The sequence below is a fragment of the Lactuca saligna genome, chromosome 1, assembly GCF_052625555.1.
Source record: "Lactuca saligna cultivar CGN05327 chromosome 1, ASM5262555v1, whole genome shotgun sequence".
Classification (NCBI taxonomy): Eukaryota; Viridiplantae; Streptophyta; class Magnoliopsida; order Asterales; family Asteraceae; genus Lactuca; species Lactuca saligna.
The window spans coordinates 39,927,908-39,933,907 of record NC_136417.1 but is presented as its reverse complement, the minus strand read 5'-3'; positions in this window follow the sequence as shown (position 1 = coordinate 39,933,907).

Genomic DNA, 6,000 nt, shown 5'->3' with positions numbered 1-6,000 from the left:
TGTTCAAATGTTTTTAGCAAATATTGTGTGCCTAAATGCACCAATCACAAATTAGCAATTAATTTATTAATTTATTAAATAAGTAAGGGTATGATAGTAATCTTGACTAGAATTAATTATGGTAAAGATTTAAAACATTTAATATCCCTTAAACATTAGAGAAATCAGCTTAAAAACCCTATTAGTTGTCGACCTCCCTCATCACGTTCTTCATCATCACCTACGTCATATCACCATTGCCGCCTCTTCCTCCCCCTTCTCCACCATCGGATACTATTATTCATTGTCGGAATAGGTCCGCCGTTGTCGTCTTACACTAACACCATGTAACGCCTGTGTTTCCGGGCTTGCCATTTTTAGCAATGTAATGGTCTAGGTTAACCTTTGTAACCCGTTTTGAAATAATAAGATTGTATTATTTGAATATTATGTGATTTGTGCTTAATTGCTTAATTATATGGTTTGATTAATTAAGAATAAAAATAAGCGTCAAAATTTAAGTGTAAAATAAACTTGATATCTTTAGATAATGTTGTAGTAGTTGAAACAAGATTTCCGAAGATATAAAAAATGCCGAAATCCGAGTTATAACGAGGAAGTTATGACCAGTCGAAGTTTTGCGACCGAACCGGCAACGCTAAATAACGTAAAAAGTGAAATTTACGTTAAAGCGATATTTAGCCTTAGTGATCTAAACGAGAATCGAAGATCTCGTTGTTAGTATCAAAGCGATAAAAAGTTAAGCGAGAACGGACGTCAAACGAAGAAGTTATGAATTTATAACGAACTTTTCTGTCCCGGCCTATTAAAAATAAATAATAAAAATAAAGTCAAAATTAGCCGATGGAGTCTAAACGAAAGTTGTAGAGCGTAGTCTCACCTTTCCGTGGATATAAAGAACGTCGAAAACGGAGTTCGTATGAAAAAGATATGAATTTCCGAAGTTTATTAATTAATTTGTATTTATTTTTAAATCAAAATTCGGAAGCATTATCCGAAGGCGAGTCACAGGTCTGATCCGACTTACGCGCCGCGTAAGTGAGTACGCCCCACGTACAACCAAAGTGTCGACACTTCGGATGACGCATGCAGTGACGCATTTCGGAGCCTGTACGCCCCGCGTACAGGCGTACGCCCCGCGTACGAGAGACTTCCAGCCTCCTATAAATAGGATGCGAGGGTTCCGGGTTTATTTGCTAATTTCCTCTCGTTTTTGTGTCGAAGCTCTACGGTTTTACCCCCGAAGCCCCGGTAATATTCCCGAGTCCCGAAGCGAGTCCTGAGATCCCGAAGATCCCGAGAAGTGCGGTTTCCGAGCCGAAGTTCTGCCCACGAGAAGTTCGATTTTCGTAGAGATCTTCTAGATCTGCGGAGGATTATTACTTTTGCGAGTCGTAGTGCTGTCCGATCATCTTCTGATCAAGTGAGTGTATACTACCTTTCATAAACGCAATAATAATACAAGTATGGTTCGAGGGTATTAAGTTTATTGTCGTTTATACGTGTGAATGCGTTGTTACTTTCTCATAACGTATAACTATGAAGTATTTTATACGAGATACGTGTTATGTGTATATTTTGTTGTTATGTGTGTGAATGTATATTCACTTTCTTCTATCTTACAGATATGATTATTTCTATATGAAATACGTGTTATGTGCGTGTGCCTCATCTGTTATATGGAAAATGTTTTGATCAAGCATGCTATACAGGTTTTGAAAATATGTATAAAATGTATGTTTTTATCTACTAATATGTTGGGTAGAACATGGGTAGATAGTTGGTGTGTAATAAACAGATGAGAGGCCTCGTTGTTGTTTGATCCAGTCATCTAGCGGAATTTAGATGACGACCACGGACTTTTCTAGATAGTCATGTGGAACGCTAGCAGGCTCATAACCTGTAGGTGTTAATGAACTTGGGTGTTCATTCGTTGTATTCCATCCCCCTCATGGTTGCCTTATTTGACGTATATTGCTGAGGAAACCCGGCAGCATGTGTTGTCACCCCGATGAAAATATTCTTAGATTAGGTCCCTTGTGTTAGTTATTTTAGGGACGTAAAGTGAGAATAACGGGAATGGGTAACTGGGTTATTGTTGGTTGATAATAATTAATTTAATTATTTATTGTGGGTTGAAAACCCTATATGCTCACCAGGCTCCCAAGCCTGACCCACTCAGTTTTATTTGTATTACAGGAAGTGGTGCAAGGGCGTAAGATGGATGAACCATCAAGTGGTTTTGTTTACAAGTCTACATATTTTATATTTGTTATATGACTTGTAATATATTCGTTTATGCTTATTGGTCTGTATCGGAACATGACACCCCGAGTTTTGATTATAATGAAAATACATTTCTTTTATGAAATGCTTTGGTAAACATTGTTTTATCATGTTTTGTTTTTGGGAACAAATTCCGCAACTCTTTCAAATCAAAAGGATTTACTATGAATTTATTTTAAAAGCATAAATGAAAATCGGTTTTTTCTGGCCGAGATTTTGGGGATGTCACAGTTGGTATTAGAGCATTAGTTTAAGCGAACTAGGAATTTTTAGGATTTCTAGACTTAAACTTAGAATGCTAAGTGGAATTTTGAGATGTGTGTCTGTTATGTTTTAGACACGAGCACTAGTTTATTTTAGGAAAGTTGCCTAAAATGCTTTATGTGCTAAATGTTGTATGTTGCCATATATGATATTATTTGTTCGGATCTATGGTCTGTTGCCGACCGGATCTAGAAACTTTATGTGTGTAGGATTCTAAGCGTACGTCTACGATATTAGAACTAGCATGTAAACGTTTCGGAGTGATAAGGATGATTTGAATATCTATCGTGAATAAGGATCTAATTTCACCTTATTCGGTGTGTAGATCAAAATGGTGAGAACAAGAAGTGGAGTTGGAAATGCTGATGAAAACAGGAATCAACCACCAGTGATTGAACAAAGACCTGTTGTAGCAGCAGCACCTGAGCCAATAACCATGGATGGTGTGCAATTGATGATTCAGACGATGTTGGATCGTCAGATGGAGGAAACTAGACGGTTGCTTCAACAAAATTGTGAAGAACTTTCGATTCGTGTGGAAGAGCCTGAATTAAATGAAGGGCACTCGGAAGGTGGAAACTTCAGTGGATCAGTTGGTCAAGCCAACCCACCGATAGTTAGACAAGACAACCGTGATGGAAGGAATGATGGAATGGGATGCAAGTACAAGGACTTTCTAACTTGCAAACCATCGACCTTCAATGGAAAGGAGGATCCGATTGGGGTTATGGATTGGATCTCCGAAATGGAGCTAGCCTTCATGACGTGTGGCTGCAGAGGTAAGTTGCAAACTATCTATGTCGTGCGTCAATTCCGAGGTGGAGCCGTTCGTTGGTGGAACACTCTAGGGAAAACTTTGAGCCCAAATGAGCCACTGCAATTGTCATGGGCAGAGTTCTTGGTGCAGTTTAAGCGCAAGTTCTGCTCGGCTCAAAATCTGTTGGAGTTGGAGAACAAGTTCCTGACATTGACTAAAGGCAGTATGTCAGTTGATGAATACACCAATAACTTCACTGATAAGATGGAGTTTGCCTTGCGTATCGTTCCAGACGAGCTGACGAAGGTGGATCGGTATGCGAAGGGACTTCCATGGGAGTACGAGGTGCCAGTACGTCAGGCACATACTTTAGAGGCAGCTATCTGGGCTGCCAAGTCTGTTGAGAACATGATCAAGGGGAGAACCACCAACAAGGTTGAGGTTGGTGAGAAGAGGAAGTTTGAGGGAACATCTGGTTCCGGTAAGAAAAGTAAATTTTCGAAATCTGATTCGAAAAGGTTTGGTGGGGGAAAAGGAGGAGAAGCGAAGTGGTGTGATAAGTGTAAGAAAAAGCACTTCGGGAAATGTAGTGAGGATGTAACTTGCTACAAGTGTGGAAAGGTTGGACATTTTGCCAATGAATGTCCGAACAACAAAAGGACGTGTTTTGGGTGTAATGAAGAGGGGCACATTTTGAAAGACTGTCCGAAGAAGAAAGAGGCAGCTAAGCCCAACATTCCACCAAAGCCGAAGGCGAGAGCATTCCAGATGACACTGGAAGCTGCTAAGGATGAAGCTGATATCGCTTCAGGTACCTTTCTCGTTAACAATTTGCCTGCCCAAATTTTATTTGATTCTGGAGCCAACTACTCCTTTATATCGCATGAATTTGGTAGAAAACTAGCTTTGCCTGTTGATAGACTAGATAATGCTTTATTAGTCGAAGTTGCTAGTGGCAAGTTTGTACCTGTTAGCCATCGTATGAAAAACATCTTAATCGACTTGAATGGGAATAAGTTCCGCGAGGAATTATTGCCTATCGAACTTAATGGTTTCGACATCGTGTTGGGAATGGATTGGCTCAGCGCCAATGATGCCGAAATATTATGCAAGAAGAAGATAGTTAAAGTAAACCCGCCTGGAAAAGATTCATTTATGGTGTATGGGGACAAACGCCGAGTGAATTCTGGAATCATTTCCCTAATGAAATCCAGAAAGTGTTTGACCAAGGGATGTACATCATACTTAGCATTCGTGATTGATGCTAAGAAGGAAAAGAAGGTGATGCAGAGTATTCCTGTGGTGTGTGATTATCCGGAAGTATTTCCCGAAGATCTTCCTGGATTACCACCTGATAGACAAGTAGAGTTCAGAATAGACTTGTTACCAGGAACCACGCCAATAGCAAAAGCACCTTATCGATTAGCACCGACGGAGATGAAGGAGCTAATGATGCAACTTCAGGAATTGTTGGACAAAGGTTTCATTAGACCTAGTTCATCGCCCTGGGGAGCTCCGGTATTATTCGTGAAGAAGAAAGATGGAAGTATGAGAATGTGCATTGATTACAGAGAGCTGAACAAGGCAACAATAAAGAATAGATATCCGTTGCCAAGGATTGATGACCTATTTGATCAATTGCAAGGTTCGAGCTATTTATCGAAGATCGATCTAAGGTCAGGATATCATCAGCTGAAAGTAAGAGAGTAGGATATAGAGAAGACTGCGTTTAGAACTAGATATGGACACTATGAGTTCTTGGTTATGTCGTTTGGACTAACCAATGCTCCGGCAACATTCATGGATTTAATTAATAGGGTTTGTAATCCGTTCCTTGATAAATTTGTGATAGTGTTCATCGACGACATTCTGATTTACTCAAAAAGCCAGGAGGAGCATGGCAGACACTTGCGAGAAGTGTTAGAAGTCTTGAAGAAGGAGAAGCTGTATGCTAAGTTCTCCAAATGTGATTTTTGGATTCGTGAAGTCCAATTCTTGGGTCACGTGGTCAACCAAGAAGGGATAATGGTTGATCCAGCAAAGATTGAAGCTGTAATGAAGTGGGAACAACCGAAAAGTCCCACGGAGATTCGAAGCTTTTTAGGATTAGCCGGATATTACCGAAGGTTTATCCGAGGCTTTTCTTCGATTGCTACTCCATTGACAGCTTTGACCCACAAAGGAGCTGCTTATGCTTGGAGTGAGAAGCATAAAGAAGCATTCGAGAAGCTAAAGAAGAAGCTATGCGAGGCACCGATACTTTCTCTACCCGATGGAGTCGAAGACTTCGCCGTTTATAGCGATGCGTCTGGGGTTGGATTGGGTTGTGTTTTGACCCAAAGAGAAAAGGTGATAGCATATGCGTCTCGACAGCTGAAGGAGCATGAAAAGAATTACCCGACTCATGATTTGGAGTTGGCAGCGGTAGTTTTCGCTCTGAAGATATGTAGGCATTACCTCTATGGCACTAAGTGCAAACTTTTCACTGATCATAAGAGTCTCCAATATCTCTTTAATCAGAAGGAATTGAATATGAGGCAACGACGCTGGCTAGAATTACTCAAGGACTACGACTGTGAGATACTTTACCATCCCGGTAAAGCTAATGTTGTTGCTGATGCTCTCAGTCGGAAAGTCAATCTTGAAAGGAAAAGGCCAAGAGCGTTGAGAATTGAAGTTGTCTCGACCATTGT